The sequence below is a fragment of the Euphorbia lathyris genome, chromosome 9 (genome assembly GCF_963576675.1).
Source record: "Euphorbia lathyris chromosome 9, ddEupLath1.1, whole genome shotgun sequence".
Lineage (NCBI taxonomy): Eukaryota > Viridiplantae > Streptophyta > Magnoliopsida > Malpighiales > Euphorbiaceae > Euphorbia > Euphorbia lathyris.
The window spans coordinates 33,890,315-33,908,804 of NC_088918.1; positions in this window are offsets into that span (position 1 = coordinate 33,890,315).

Consider the following 18,490-nt stretch of genomic DNA (forward strand, 5'->3'; position numbering starts at 1 on the left):
GGAACCTGCTGTTCCTTCCATTCATTGACATACGCCTGACCCAAACGAATTACTGACGTCGGATTTTTCCAGGTCCCATTCCATAGAAATTCATTTCGTTGATTCCATATTACCCACAGAACCACCATCATTTTGCATAACCAATCCGACGAATGAATTTGACACAACTGCAACAGAAAATCACCAAAAACGTCTTCTGAATCCCCAAGTAACGAGATACCCACCTGCTGCCAACATTCAATTGCAAAAGGGCATTCCCTAAAGAGATGCCAAATATGTTCAGTTTCTCCAGAACATAAAATACAAGATATAGGGATTGAGATACCGCGATTAGCCAATAACATACGAGTAGGGAGACAATTTGTTACCACTCTCCGTAGAAAAAATTTAATCTTTGGGGGAAGATGAAGATTCCATAACTTTTTCCATCCAGTATTTCCCTCATAATTACGAACAGAGAGGTCATAAGCTTTATAACCCGACTTTACCGTATAGATACCGTCTTTTGAATAATGCCAGATCAAACGATCCCCACCTTCCCGCTGAGGAATATACATATTAAGGACATCAGCACTATCATCAACATTGAGAGTGTTTCTTATTTTTTCTCTATCCCACCGTTTTTCACCTTCAATCATTAAATCTGATACACGCAACCCCTCATTCACCGGTTCTCGAATGATAGGATAGAAGCCCCTTTCTTTTGCAATCCAGGGATCACGCCACACATACACTCCCTTACCATCACCAATCCTCCATCTTAAACCCAAACTCAACAGTTCACGTGAACTCCAAATGCTTCTCCAAACATAACTAGGATTATTGCCCAGTTCAGAGTTGATAAAGCTTTCCGTATGAAAATATTTAGCTTTGAGCATACGACTTACCAAAGCATCTGGATTATTCACCAAATTCCACCCTTGCTTTCCAAGAAGAGATAAATTGAAGGCATAGAGATCCCTATAACCCAATCCTCCATTCTCGCGAGGGATACATAACCGATTCCAACTTTTCCAGTGGATACTCCTCCGACCATCCTTTTTCATACCCCACCAAAAAGAATTCATCATCCGTTGGAGCTCATCACAGATAGAGTGTGGTAACAAGAAGACACTCATACAATAGGTGGGTAATGCTTGAGCTACGGATTTTAACAACACATCCTTTCCTGCAATCGATAAGAATTTTACACCCCAACTACTTAGCCTTTTTCGCAATATATCCTTTAGAAAACTGAAGACAGCAGTACGGGATCTTCCAATCAATGAAGGTAACCCAAGATAATTTCCAGTATTCAAAGAAGTTGTTACATTTAAGATTGCACAAATACTAGCTTGTAAATCAGAGCTCACATTCGGGCTGAAAAAAATACCTAATTTCTGGAGATTGATAGCTTGTCCAGAATCTGCCTCATACACTTTCAGTATGTCAAGGATCATGTTGCTTTCAGTTACCGATGCTTTGAAGAAAAGGAAGGAGTCATCTGCAAAGAGTAAATGAGATATTGAGGGTGCCCTGCTATGAATGCGGCATCCATGGATTTGACCCTCTAATTCAGCTCTGTACAGCATTTTAGAGAACACCTCAGAACATAAAATAAAGAGATAAGGAGAGAGTGGATCCCCTTGTCTCAGACCCCTTCCCGGCTCAACTGGACCCACTAATTCCCCGTTTACTGCAATAGAGTATGAGACCGTCGACACACATAACATAATCCATGAAATCCATTCGTCAGCAAAACCCATCCTGACCATAACAGCTTTCAAAAAACCCCAGTCAACTCTGTCATAGGCTTTGCTAATATCAATTTTTAGCGCCACATTACCCTCTAATCCTCTGTTACGACGCTTCATAAAATGGATTGACTCAAAAGCTACTATTACATTGTCAATTATAGACCTGCCAGGGACAAAAGCTGATTGACTCTCAGAGATAACCATAGGCAGAATAGATTTTAGCCTATTCGCAAGAACCTTTCTAATAATTTTGTACAATACATTACAAAGTGCAATAGGCCTCAAATCCTTCATCCATTCAGGATTATCACATTTTGGAATAAGTGCCAACACAGTATCATTGAGATTAGCCGGAAATTCCTTACGATTAAGCCACCCCACGCAAGAGGTAAAAACATCATTTCCAATAAGATTCCAGAAATGTTGAAAAAAGCCTGGACTTAGCCTATCTGGGCCCGGAGATTTGTCAGGCTTCATTTGAAAAACTGCACTTGTAAATTCAGCAAAAGTAAAAGGAGCAACAAGAATATTATTCATATCGTTTTCCACCACCACATCAAGGACCAGAATAGAATCAAGCTGTGATATAGGGTTTGCAGTAAAAACCTGTGAAAAGTAATGTTTTACCACAATGCCCAGTTCAGTCTGACCTTGAGTAAAGGAGCCATCCCCATTTCGAACTCGCTGAAGGTTATTCTGCTTTCTCCTATTGCGCATACAAGCATAGAAAAACTTTGAGTTCCCATCACCACCCTTCAACCAAAACACTTTGGCCCTCTGCTTCCAGTAAATTTCCTCCTGTGATAAGTGAAAATCTAACTGCTTCTTTGCTGCTAAATAACGTGCAATATCAGCAGCCACACCACTAGAGCGTAGTCTATCCATAATAGATCGACACTGTTCAATACGCCTAGTAAAACGGGACCGATAATCCTGACCCCATTGTTCCATTGACGAAGAGCAACCAGCAAGACGGGTTACTAAATTCGACCCCCTTCCCGCACTCCAGCCCTTTCCAACCAAATCAGCGAAACCCGGCTCCCGGAGCCAAGCCAATTCAAACTTAAATTTGCGCTTATGACGAACTTTTGGTCTACAACAAAATTCTAACAACAGAGGGGAGTGATCAGAATAAGCTGAAGACAAGTTAGAAAGTTTATACTCACCAAAACGTAACATCCATGAATTTGAACAGAAAGCTCTATCCAGTTTCTCTCTGACCCAACCACTAGTTCCTCTGCCTCGTTCCCATGTAAAAAAGTCACCCTGTAAAAATAGTTCATGTAACTGACAAGCATCAATGGCTGTTGCAAAAATTTTCATAAGGTAGGAAGGATATGATGGTCCTCCTTGCTTTTCAGTTTGAGAGAGAATACAATTGAAATCACCAATAAACACAGTTGGAAGAATAGAACTGACAGATAGCCTATCAAGCAAAGCCCAATAGCTAGAATGAAGATTTCGATTTGCATATCCATAGAAAACCACCAGATGCCAATCTCCCTGAGAAAAACCAGAAACATGGACTTCAATATGACGGTCAGAGTAACCCGTTACAGTAAAGGCAGAATCTTCTTTCCACAAGACTGCAAGACCCCCACTATGGCCCCTACTACCAACTGCGAAACATCCGGAAAAATTTATTTTCCGCTTCACAACTTCCACACGACACACATCACACAGAGTCTCAATAAGAACAATAACCGTTGGGGAATGTTTTTTGACTAGAGTGACCAAATTACGAACCGCTCGGGTATTCCCCAAACCCCGACAGTTCCAGCTAAGACAACTCATGTCGATCGGTGGACCTGATCCTCAAGTCTCGCCGCTTTAGTATCAAGAGAAGAAACTCTATCAGAATGAGAAGAAGTTCCTTCCGGCTGTTTTGAACCAATAATTAACAAATTGCTATCTGCCTGCACATCTGGACTCAACTTGAGATCACTGGTGGCCTCCCCACGCCTTCGCTTTCGATCATCTGACAACTCCAGACCTTCCTCCTCTTCCTCATCAGTACTCATATGAGTATCCAGTTCCCCTTGCTTTGGCAACTGCTCAACAAGCTGGATAGTAGCTCGCTCTTTGAGTATTCCACCTTGTTCCTTATTAGCACTGAAAATGATCCCACGGTTCAAACTATTCTGATTAAGTTCTGATAAAGGATTTCTCGATTCAGTGCTCCTTTCCTTTCCTGCATTAGAATATATAGATTTTCCTTTAATGGAAGACAGAATCTGCAGAATAGATGACTGCTGCACTTGATGAGCTTCCTTAGCCAAGAACTGCTCAGTGCTGCCAATAGTACTTTCATGCAGCCATCTCGCACCTCTATTATTGGTGTTTCTTCAAACCGGATCTTTTATCCACTCACCCCATGCACGCTCCGAGTCCTTGAGTTCAAACATTCTCTCACAGAAACGTTCTGAATGACCTATCAGACCACACAAATAGCAGAAAACACCCAGACGCTCATACTTAAAACAGACAAAAGACCATTCCGTCTGTGATTTTCGCACCTTCTTTACTCTCTTCAAAGGCTTACGAACGTCAATCCTCACCCGGATACGCATAAATTGTCGCCACATCCCAGAGCTGTTATTGACATCATATTCAAGAAAAGACCCAATGAAATTACCCAGTTGAATACCAACTTGTTCAGACATTGCACCAATAGGTAAATCATGAATTTGAATCCATATATCCATGAAATTTAATTCCACATTCTCTGGTACTACACCCAGAGGCCATTCATTCATAATAAGTACTTGATTGTCAAAAGACCACGGGCCTCCCGCTAGAATGCGATCCTTGTCAATTAAATGAAAAAACTCAATGGAGAAAAAGTTTACTGATATTTCTGCAATCGCAACACCCCGACCCGGTCTCCATAATTCTGCTAACTTGTTCTTCATAGCAACAAAGTTCACCACTTTGTCAGTCACAAAACGCCCAACAAAACGAAGCCCAAGATCAACCGGATTGGTGCTAGTTGGAGTAATTCCGAAATCCAACCCAGCGAATTCATCATCTTGTATCTGGAGATTTGCCATATTAATTTCCATGTGGAGGAATCAAAACAAAGGAGAGGCCGCAGTACAGATGAAGATCTATAGAGATCATGGAAAAAAACCCAGGGAAACCAAATAAGAATTTTGAGAGCAAAAGCTGATCTTCACCAGAACCAAAAACCACAAAACAAAATAGACTCAAACTCTTACCACGAAGAGACAAAGACACAAACTCCTACAGAGAAGAGACCGGCAACACCTCAGGCGGTGGCCATAGCAAGACGGCGGCGACGGTTATGGATGAGAAAGGTCAATTGCGACGGTTATTCATTGGCCCAGTTTCACTGTAGTTAAATCTATTTCTCTAGGCGTCGTTTCTAACAAATTAATATATGTCATCCGAGAATTTTTTAGGTTAGTTTTTCGGCTTAAAGCATTAAATTTTTTTATCTTGGTCTATGGCCTTATTTGGTAAAGAGCGTTTTGAGATAAAAAGAGCGGTTTTGACCAACTTTAGAGGTTTGACCACTGAAACCGCTAATTTGAGTGTTTGGTGGAGAGAGGTTTGGGAGAGAGTTTTGGGATGAAAAAGCTAATTTAGAAAAAGCTATTAAAAGGAGCTTTTTCAATTAGCGTTTTGCAATATTAAAATTAATGGACTTCTTTAATCCTAATAAATAGACTCCCTCTTCTCCTGCGTCAAAATTAATGCCCTTATTCGTCTTTTTGCACAAACCGCTATTATCAATCAGCTAATTTTTACCAAACAGGTCTACACAAACAGCTAGTCAAATCAGCTAGTCAAATCAGTTAATGTAATCAGCTAACAGCTAACAGCTAATGTAATCGGCTAACAGCTAACAGCTAATTCCCAAACAGGGCCTATGTGTTTTTTAACATCTATCTATACTATCTATACTATATATATAGTAGCGGAAGCAAAGAGAAACAAGGAGGAGTGTTTTAGATGCCTTTTTGATGAGTTGCCAACGTAGTAAAAAATTAAAATTAAAAAGATTTAATTAATTAAAAATAATAGATTTATATTTATAATATATTAAATAATTACTAGCTCATTAATTAAAATAATAATAGAAAGTAAGAGTTACAGGAAGATAAAAAAACACAAAGCAAAAAAAACCAAAAATCATAAATAAACTTCTATATAAAGCATGATAGATAATATTTCACCATTATATTCATTGACCATTATAGTATTATATTTCTGAAGGTAATTATTCGATTTTTTTCATATATTGCAGTTATTTTGTTCTCAATTGTGTTATTGTTTTATTTTTATCAAACAATAGTTGTTATAGTTTCATCTTTCAGATCCATTTCTGTCGTTACCCAAGTTCTATATCTCTCGCTATCTTGTCCATTTTTTCTTTTTTATTTGTCTTTTTTTCAAACTGAGATCTCTAATTGAAAAAATCTGATAGAAATAGAAGATGCATGGACAACTAAAATCGAGAAACACAAAGGTGTCAAAAATTACAAGAAATTGTTATGTTTTTCAAGGTAATTATTCAATTTTTTCATATGTTATGGTTATTTTTGTTTTCAATTGTGTCGTTGTTTTATTTTTATCAAACAATGGGTGTTATACTATATATATAAGAGCGGAAGCAAAGAGAAACAATGAGAAGTGTTTTTAGAGGCTTTTTTGATGAGTTGTCAACGTAGTAAAAAATTAAAATTAAAAAGATTTAATTAATTAAAAATAATAGATTTATATTTATAATATATTAAATAATTACTAGCTCATTAATTAAAATAATAATAGAAAGTAAGAGTTACAGGAAGATAAAAAAAACACAAAGCAAAAAAAATCCAAAAATCATAAATAAACTTCTATATGAAGCATGATAGATAATATTTCACCATTATAGTATTATATTTCTGAAGGTAATTATTCGATTTTTTTCATATGTTGCAGTTATTTTGTTCTCAATTGTGTTATTGTTTTATTTTTATCAAACAATAGTTGTTATAGTTTCATCTTTCAGATTCATTTCTGTCGTTACCCAGGTTCTATATCTCTCGCTATCTTATCCGTTTTTTCTTTTTTATTTGTCTTTTTTTTCAAACTGAGATCTCTAATTGAAAAAATCTGATAGAAATAGAAGATGCATGGACAACTAAAATCGAGAAACACAAAGGTGTCAAAAATTACAAGAAATTGTTATGTTTCTCAAGGTAATTATTCAATTTTTTTCATATGTTATAGTTATTTTTGTTTTCAATTGCGTCGTTGTTTTATTTTTATCAAACAATGTGTGTTATAGTTTCATCTTTCAGAGATCAAATTCCATTTCTGTCGTTACCCAGTTCCATAACTCTCGCTACCTTATCCATGTTTTATTTTTTATTTGTCTTTTTTCTTCTCAAAATGACTAAAATAAAGATTTTGTATATTTGCATTTTTTTAGTATATGTTGCTAGGAGTTATCGTTTTGATTGTTAACTCTAACTAAAATTTAGATTTTTGGCTTTATATGAACACAATTGTTAGCTTTAATTAAAGTTAGATTATTTTTCATTCAAATTCTCAAATGTTGAGCATAATGATTCTAATTAATAGAATTAATTTCACATATTAATTAAAATGTTTTTTTTGTACGGAGTGGTTACAATTGCGGTTTAATTCTATTTAACTAAAATTAATTTATGGACTTTTTTTTGAACGAAATTTATGGACTTAATACTTCATTAAAAAATAAAAAATTTAATTAATGGGCAAAAAATATTTTCATTCTCCTCTTTATATACTTATATCTTGACATTCTCTCTTATTTTCGAAAAAAAAAATGAGAGGAAGATAGTTATCTCCTAATTATCATTTTTGTCCCTTCATTTTTGTTTTCCATTCTTTTGTTTGTTTTTCTTGCTTACGAAATTCAAGAATATATAATTATTAGAAAATATTAATGAAGTCAAATAAATGATATCTGCGAGCGTGACTGATATTCTATACAGTGAAAGAATGAAGAACAAATTGATTGAATGTCTTGATGAGATATTATGAGATAAAAATAGGAGAAATCATCATCTTAAACTGATTCAATTGGATATATTGGGTTATTATAGCATAATGAATAATTGAATTCAGATACTTGGTGATCATGAAATTCCACCAAGCAAAATGATTATCATCAAGATGAATTTGTGACTAATTCTTATGAATTTTATTTTTTTATATGTGAATTGATAAAGTTTCTTCATCTGCAACATTAGAAAAGTATTGATTGTAGTAGTTTATAGAATAATATATTGATGTTGCTTCCATTTTAACATAGATTGTAATTCTTTTGTATCGTAGATATAATATTTAATTTTAATTGTAGTTTAATTTAATTTAATTTTTATTTAACATAGATTGTAATTCTTTTGTATCGTAGATATAATATTTAATTTTAATTGTAATTTAATTCAATTTTTGGTTTTTCATTATATTCTAATATATTTCTTAATCTCCTATTTTATTATTATTGTTTCACATAATTCCAGTTATAAGAAAATATGAAAATGTATTAAAATTACTAAAAAATACAAATCATTAAATTTTGTAAAAATAAATAACTCATTCACCTTTAACTAAAATTCTATAAAAAATTAATCAATTATTTTCAAATTTAATTTAATTTAATTTCAATTATCAATAAAAATATATATTAATTTCAAATATACATAATATAAAAAAAATCATAACATGATATAAAATTATTTAAAAGTAAATATGTCAATTTATTTATTTATCTAAATTATATAAAACTTTCATATCCCGTGCATCGTACGGGTTTTCGACTAGTTCTAATTCTTATTCCCCAATCATGACATAAAAGATAATTTTTTTAGTTAACCAAAATAAATTAATTAATTTGACTTTATATTAATTGTATTTTTTTAATTTGTGTGTTATATAAAGAAATAGAGTGAGTATTAGGTTTTCAAGTCGGTTTAATCTGACGTGTCAAATCTACAAAATTAAAAAAAAATGAAAACCTCTTATTAGTTTTTCCCCTACCTTATCTCTTCATTCGTCATTTGTTGATTCAGTTTCAGGTTTACAAACATTCCATTTCATCTTCATTTCTCTTACTATTTCATTTTATGAATGTCTTTGTATTTATTTCATTTCAGTTTTTATTTTTTAGAAAATATATAAGGAACTTAATGAGCAATAAAAATGCGGGTAAATTTCATCAATGGTGTACAACCTTTGCCCCATTTCACACTTTGGTGTACAACCTTCAATTTGTCTCACTAATATGTACGAACTTATAGGTGACCTCCCAGTTTGGTGTATGGCCGGTTAAAATGACCGGTCAACGCAAGTCAACGCGCCACATCATCATTTTTTTTCATTTTTCCATTTAAAAATGTGGAATCCCTAAAATTCAAATGTCTAAAATATCCTTATTCTTTAAGGGCCTTCCATCTATCTCTTCATCTCTTTCTCTCTCTCCAAATCTTCTTCCTTTATTTTCTTTCTCTCTCTACTGTATATTTTTTTAGGTCTCTCTCTAACTTTCCTTGAATCTGAATGTTTAATTTTGTTTTTTCTCTTCTTCTTTACATCTCTCTCTCCTATATTTTAAAGACTGTGACATTAAAAACTGCATCATAACAGTCAGTATTCCTAAAATCTCAACGTTTTTTCCCTAACTTACAAATAGTCTTTGTTCAAAGATTCCAACGAAAAAAGAGACAGGAAGAAAACGATTAAGAACGGAAAAAAGCAACATTAAGAATAAACAGAGTAGTTTGAAATTTGAAGATGAAGCAAGACTAAAGTGGGAGAATTGAAATGAATATTACAGCAATATAGAAAGAAAAAAAGGTAAACCCACTACCTATTTATCTAAGTCTTTAGATTTATACATAATTTTCAAAAATTGGTTTTCCTTATTCTGGAAAAACAAAACAAACATAAAAATGGAAGAAGATGAGGTTTATCCATTGTGTTATCCATTGTTGTTCTTAGATCTAATGTTTACTCTTTCGATTTTCTCTTTATTCAAAATGGGTATTTGTGGAAAAAAAATTGATTGCAAAGGTTTTTATTATTTGGCCAGGTAAGATAGAGAAGAGATAAAAAAATATATATACAGTAGAGAGAGAAAGAAAATAAGGGAAGAAGATTTGGAGAGAAAGAAAGAGATGGAGGAAGAAGATGAAGAGATAAATGGAAGGCCCTTAAAGAATAAGGGCATTTTAGACATTTGAATTTTAGGGATCCCACATTTTTAAATGGAGAAATGAAAAAAAATGATGATGTGGCGCGTTGACTCGCGTTGACCGATCATTTTAACCGGCCATACACCAAACTGAGAGGTCACCTATAAGTTCATACATATTAGTGAGACAAATTGAAGGTTGTACACCAAAGTGTGAAATGGAGCAAAGGTTGTACACCACTGATGAAATTTACCCATAAAAATGCAAGTGATAAGGTATATGATAAACAAGTTTTTATTTCTCAAAACCCATATTCACTATTCTTAATTGCTCTTTAAAGTACATTGGAGATTTTCTTCAATTTTATTGTTGTATTTTTTTTTTCAAATAAATTAATCAATTAACTAACTATAAAAATCTAACAAATTTGCATGACTTATACCGAAAAGTTTTAAAAATTCTCTTTTGGTTTTCGTGTGTTATTTGCAGTTCTTTTTGTTACAAATATATTACTGATTTATTTTTTATTTGATTTATTTTTATAATTAAGTTATTTTTGCACAATTATTGGTGAATTTTGAATTAAATTTATAAACATACAGTTTTGAATAATTTTTTTTGTTTGCGAAATATATATTGAATTTGTGTAAGATGTGTTTAAAGGCTATGTTGTCATATCAACGTGTCCAACCACATATTTGTCATTTTCTAAACCTTTCAACATGCTGCCACACCAACAATCGATGATGTGTCAAGCCACATACTTTTCACTATTTTTTCCCCATTCTCCCTTAATAAAAGTTGGATAGTTAAATCCCATTAATGAAATTAAATGGAATTAATGTACATTATTGATTCTCTAAAATGTTTTAGTGGCTACTCCGATTTAAATTGTCATTAACATGAATTGGTTCAGTGAAATTAATTGAGAAAAAAAATATTTCAACAGCCTATCTATAGGAGTGATTTTTTGCTCATTCATAATAGATAGACAATTCATCTGAAAAATTTCCTCTCTTCCAAATTATATTCAGCTCCCAAAACTTTTTTTTATGATTTGTTCGTCTGATTTCTTGATTTTTTAGTGATAATTCAATATACACGGTTAAAGTTCGATTCACACTTCTATTGTATCTTATGAGACGATTGTCAACTGCAGAAAAATTTGCCTTAAGGAGACTGATCTCATTAGGTTTCATAAATTTCTTATTTTGTTCATCTAGTTCATCCAAAGGTGTATTATATACAGTTTATTATATTTTATTAATTTTGTTCTTCAGCTTAATAAAATTATTATTCTATTTTTCAATTGTGTTCTTTCAATTAATGGTGAATTTATATTTATTTTTTTGAAATTAGATTATAAATATTATCATGAAATATTGCTCACATAATAAAAAAATATTAAAATTTGATAATGTTGATTAAGGTGTAAACGAATCAGGGTGGTTCCAAGCTCGGTTCGGTCAAAGCTCAGTTAAAGTTCGACTCGATAGAGCTCGGCTCGAGTCCAGAATCGACTCGAGACATTCATGAGCCAAGTCAGGCTTTCTTAGGTTCGACTCAAAAGCTCGTAAATAGGTTCATAAATATTTGGCTAAAGAAACGTTTAAATTACGTTGGGCCTAATTAATTTTTTTTTAAATTAGTTAAAGTCCAAAGCCCATTTTTAGGTAAAGGTTAGGGTCAAATACATGAATATCATAATGAAGTACAAAATTACAACTAAGTCATATCACCAAATTTAATTCTTAATATGTCATTATTCTCTATATATTATGATTTTACACTGTAATTTAAGAAATTTAGACTCCAATTCATGAATCATAAACCCTAGAAAATATATTCTAGACTTCTAATTTATAAATTCTAATCCTTAAAATATATTAAAGGTACTGATTTTACTAGTTTGACATAATCCAAAATTATGATTTGACATAGTTGTAAATAGTTTTTAAAAGATGAATTTCTGTGTAATTTTCCCTAAAGGTTATAGGTTAAAGCCCATTTTAGTTAAGTTTAGATTTTTATAAAATCTGGCCCCCTTTTTTGACATCTTTTGTGATCTCAGGTCATCAGAGAGTCATCGAAGAAGAAGTTTACAAGAAGTGCAATATCATTTGGTGTGGTGAACATGTAAGTTTTTCGTGAAATATGGTTCAACTTGTCACTCCCGTAAATCAATCCTTGGACCAATCTGCAGTTCGACCTGGAATTCGGTCCAATCAATGGGTTGCTGACTTTCCTAGTACTTCAGCCGCTCCTCGTCATGGCTTGGTGGATTCTCAAAACAATCCACTTTCACCTTTAATGGTTACACCATCATTGGACTAATGAATTGATGCTTGTTTAGGATCTTTGGAGCTTGAGCTGCCTCTTTTATGGATGGTTTAATGATGCAACTAATCTACAATATGAGATCTATTCAACAATCAATGAACATCCATTGTGTGGAACATGCCACATAGATGGAAGTGATGCGCCAAGAATTAAAAGAAGCCAGAGATGTTGTCATTCATAATGGAAGGAAGAGTTTTGTTTACGGGACATCATGTTGCTCAAACATGTCCCAAGATGAGAGGGATTTCAAAGGAGTCGCAACCTGAAATCGTGAAAGGGAGATATAAAGAAAAACCTAATGAATTTGGTAATCAAGGTCCATGTGAATATTAATTATCGTTTGAAGTTTGTTAAATAAATGTTAAAATCAATCTCTATTATTTTCAGATAGTGTTTGAGTTCTCCGGACAAGAGTGTGAAAGTGAATCGTGATTTCAGAGGTTTTAAGACTTGCTATGTCAACAGGTTGAATAGAACTATATGCCATATTTGTAAGTTTCTAGAGTATTGGAATTTCATACACTCCTTTTTCTAGCAGTCATAAATAATCCAAATGACAAATAATGCACAACTATTGTCTTTTTGCTAATTGTTTAGATGTGTGTGTAAGATTTAAGTTTTATTTTATTTTTAGTAATTCTGAAATTTAAGTTCAAGGATTAATTCTAGTGAAACAATAGAATGCTCTCACATTCATTAGGTCAATCCTGGGAATTATACTATATGCCAAGCATACCACGTGGTATGATTTGGCCAATGAAAAAATGACACACGGTTTTTTTTGGGATGCCTGAGAATCTATCAAAAGACACTAATGTCTCTCCTTTTAGAAGTCTACCGCTGGCAACCGATGACCTTATAGTCCTTTGCCGGTCACCATGATAACTATGTTTGTACTCCTCTGTCGGCCATCTAGAACAGTCTTTTCTTCTTGGTTTTTCTGATATGAAGAACTTGATTTTCCACAGCCAATCGACAAAATTGCAAAACAACCCCTGTTATTATCCACTTTACCACCATTATCATCCCTTCTCCAATTATCTGTCCTTACTTTCCCACTTGTAGTTCCTTTTCCAATTTTGTCTCCCACAACTAACTTTCAATTCCAATTTGTTCGCACTTGATTTTCTACCACTATTTCAAGATCTCAGTCTCCTCCAAATCCAAAATTCACAGGCCACAACAATGAAGAAGAAGATAGTAACCCAGAAGTCCAAGATCTCCTAGTCTCTGACCATCTGTAAGGTTGTCGGTTGTCGACTGCCTGTTGTAGCCTTTCAAAGGAGAAACTAAATTTTTGGCTAATTTTTCTCAGAAATCGAAAAGTTAAGGATGTATCAATTTTTTTTAACCGTGTGTTATTTTCAATTGGCCGAGGCATACCACATCAGATTATGATGTGGCATGGCTGGCACATAGTATTATTCTCTAATCCTGAACTACCTCGGAGTAATCCCTAAGTGTTCTGGTCATGTATGTATTACAAACTAATTGTTATTGATTCTTAAAGGTGGATGATATCATTTTTCGGGAGCATTATTCTGCAACTTAATCATGAACCTTGAGCATGAAAAGCAAATTTGTTTTGGAATAAATTCGAAATAGCTTCTTTTTTTGTCGTAACTCCCAATGTTATCATAAAACCATTTTCGTCCTTCTATTATGTTGTATTCACTACAAGAAAAACGTGGATTACCGACGGATAATTTCATAGGTAATCAACAGAAATCCGTCGGTAATAATCATTACCGACGGATCAGCAATGGATACATATCCGTCGGTATAAGGCTCGTAGGAACTTCATACCGAGCTTTTTTTCTTCCCGTCAGTAATTCATTCCGACCCATTTTGGTAGGAAACATTCCGTCTGAAATTCTAGATACCGACCAATTATTTCGATGCAAATGTGGTTGGTAAAGTAATTTCAGACGGATTATCATCGCGCATTCAGTCGGAAATTCTTTATTTCCAAACATTTAATTAATGCTTTTATTACCTGTAGCCATTCTCCAACGGATTTCCGTCGGAAATTATATATGTTCTATAAGCAGGAATTCTAAATTATTATTATTACTAATATTATTATTACTATTATTATTATTATAAAATTCACCATATATATAACGTAACACATTAATTAAACCATAATGCGTATATTACTAAATAATACTGAGTATTTTGAATAACATCATATATATTATCTAATATATATCCTACCCGATCTAGATAAAATCTAGATAAAACTATATAGTATCCCATCGGATCTAATCAGGATAAAATGTTAACAAAACCATATATATTGTTCTAATGTCTAAAACTATATATCCTAAGTTAAAGTCATCTAGATCATCATCATCTATAGAGTCAACCTGACTAGATGAATGTTGTTCTCGGTTTTGACGCAACTCAGCAAGCTCCAACCGAAACCGCACTATAACATCCTGTAAAGAGCCAATTTGATCTCTCATTTGCAACTCTAAATCATGCTGGTTCTTTTTAATCTCCTCAATATCTTCACGAGTGACACTAAAATGAATTTGACGTGATTCATGCTCTTGTTGCATCCCCTCATCATGTCGCTCTTGGCTATCTACAAGAGTTTGCATAATCTGGTTTAATCTATCAAATTGTGACTGCATATGAAAATATGGGTCAAGAGATGCTGAAGTGGATGCGCCTGATGTGTTTGGTGAACATTGTGATGAGGCTGATCCGTAGTATCTACAAGCAACATCATCCAATCCATACAACCTGCATTTTTGTTACGTCCTCCAATAACTTGGTAATACGTCTCCAACACGTCTTCTACCCTATTTTCTTCGCTTTGAAGACTTGCAACCACTGCATGAACATACTCTTCCTAAACATTAATCAATGTTCTTTTGTTAATCAGTGTTCTATTCATGAAATAATTAATTTAAAAGAATAGTTCAATAATTAGAAAATGTAACTTTCTTAATTACCTCAACAGCTTGTGCACGAGGATCAGACCAAAAAGAACCATCATGGCACTTTGTATGCGTGTATGCAAATAACTCATGCGAAGCTGGTACACGTCCAAGAAGTGTTGTCTGTAAAAAAAACTTTTAAAGTTAAAAACTTATAAAACATCATCAGATCAGCAACATTGATTAGCAAAAAAAATGCAACAGAATCACAAAAACAACTTTTAAAGTAACACAAGTTAAGATAATACACAATAGCAAATAATTAAACGAAACCTCGTAGAAAACTAAAATTGATAAACTACACTCTTATTTGCAAACTCGAAGTCTTCTTTGCATGTTCAGCATACTAGCACCAATAAATATCCATGGAAAACACTAATGAGTAGCAAAATAATGAGCAGCAAAATATCCATGGAAAGCATTAATGAGCAGCAAAATAATGAGCCATGGAAGTTCTAGCATAACAGCCATACAATTACCAAAAAATCAACACCAAAATGGTGCAATTTTACCCCTAAAACGCCAAGCAAGTTCAATTGGTAAAATCGATCTTTTTTATAATGTTAAGGGTAAAATTGCATTATTTCACACGTTAGGGGCAAATTTGCACTTTATCCCTATATATATATATATATATATATATATATATATATATATAGTGAGGCTATAGAGAGGGACTCCCTTACTCTTTATTCTAAGGGAGTTATAGACTTATTCTAGTTACCAAACAATACATTATAATTTAATTAAACATATTTAATTAAGTAAAACAAAATTAGTCTCTCCCTCGCAATATACCGTCTTCTTCTCTGATTCTTCTCGCCGTCTCTCTCTCTCTCTAACAGTAATCAACGATTTAAGGTCTCTATCTCGCACCTTCACCGAAACCCCAACTCCGGCCAGAAATCGATTCTCTCTCTATCTTCTCCAAGGTCTCTATCTCTCTCCTTCAGTGAGGTCAGAAATCGGTTTTATCTTTTCGGTGAGTTTCCTTCCAAACTCTCAGTTAATATCATCCATACCTGGTAAGATTTGTAAACTTATTGTTTTAGTAGTGTTCAATGGAAATTGGAGTCTTGATTTTATTCCCCATAAGTTTATGGCGGAATCAAAATCCTAAATTTGGGATTGCAATCGCAGAACCTTCCTCCCTCGACCGCAGATTGACATTTGTAACCCAGACTAAAAGAACAAATGAATGGGCATGTCTATTATTTTCCATTATTTCTCTTGTTGAAATCCAAACAAGCGTTTTTTATTTGACAAATAATGTTATTGAAGAATTTGGCAACTCAAGTCAAGCGTCATTTATCTATGCTATGCAATCCAATAATAGTGTTTTGGCTTAAAAGCACAGTCCCTAAATTTTTGGTATTATTTGGACATGATTCTGAAACTTGAATTCCTATCATGGGAATACCCTAAAAACTTTAATTCCTATGCAGTTCAATGGGACTAGGATGCATGATAGATGCTAATTTCTTTGCATCATTTTTCCTTTGGTTGTATGGTTGCTTGGTCCTTTGCCTGTAGCCTTGTCCTCCATTACATTTGTTTGGGCTTTATATGAGCTTGATTTTTCTGTCAAATGCAATGATAAAATGTAGTTTTACATGTACTTCTTACCATATAAATTGAATTGTAATTGATTTTGGTCGAAGTTATTGGATAAAATTATGTTTTTTAGGTTCATATTGTTGTTTCTTAAGAATGATTTCACTATTGAAAAAACCTCACTGATAATTTCACTATTCCTAAAAAAATTAGGATGTGTTTGATGAAGGTAAATCAGAAATTGGTAGTGCAAATATTAGAGATCGGAATAATATTTCACTCCGTGATAATCATAGTAACGATGAGAATGTCTGATGTTTATTACTTTAGAGCAGATGTTGTTGCGTTCTTGTTTCTCCTGTTCTAGATTATTCTACTATTTAAGAGGTAGTTCCTTTTGGTGTGATTCTGTTGATAGTGAGTTTTCTTGTTCAGGAAAATTACTAGCATGCTTTTTGGGGAAGTGCTCTGGAAGCATCATATTCATGCAGAGCATTTGATGGGAAGTACATAAATGATTCCATTAAGGCCTTTTACTGATTCTCTTGTAGATACGGAGTTGGATAAATCATTTCATTTTTTTTTACTGTTTTGAGGATATGAAGGACCTGTGAAAATTTATGTCAGTGAAAGTGAACAATGGAATGAGAAGTTGAATGTTAAATTGTAGTTTTATTTTTGTGAAATATGTTGAACAACAACAGTAAAATTGTTCAATCTCAAATGATAATACCATTAAGTTTTGATTTATTCATTATTGAGCAACTTCTAGCTTTCTGAATCTGTTCATCTTTAGCCAAATGTTTTATTCCAAATTGGATTACATAAGAGAGAGTAAGATTAAGTTTATGGTTTTATGAAGAAGCAATTTATAGTTGATGAATTTCTGAAAATCAAATTGATAAATTGAATCTCAAGTATTAAAAGTTTGGAACTCTGTTGTTGCTTAACATTTACATGTTCAATAGCTAAAAGAGGCAAACTCAATATTGTAGGCAAACTCAATATTTCGTGCAATTTTATTCGGGATAAGGTACTAAAATAGGCCTATAGTTTTTTGGAACTATTAATTTAGGCTTTACGTATAAAATAGCGCCAATATAGACTTAAGGTTTAAAAAAATGGTACCAATTTAGGCATCCATAACAGATTGGACACGTCATTCCTATTACTCCATTAAGTTCTGATTTCTCCCTCCATGTACAATTGATAGAACTGAACGGACTAATATCAATGACGTGCCTCGTTCCGTTATCGAGGCCTAAATTTGTACATTTTTTAAACGTTAAGCCTATATTGGTACTATTTTATACGTAGAGCTATTTTGATACCTTATCCCATTTTATCAAGACATTACACTACACCTGCTAATCATAATCAAAATAATCTTTATGAGGCTGCACTTCGCTTGATAACATGACCATCATTTATATAAAAAGATAATTACCTATAAAGATTGACATCATAAAACCTCTCTCATGCCTATATTTTAGACTAACATTTTAGACTATATTTATGATGTTTATGGTGTTGTACAGGACCTCACCTTTTTCATAAATGTGGTTGACAGGTAACTAATTTGCTCAAACAATTCCACTATACCTAATTTGCTCAACTTTAGAAGTACACACTCCATTCAATTCCATGAATAAACACAATAAAAAATAATATAATTACAAAAACAAAATCAGATTGGTACTAAACTCTAATAAGGGACAAAATT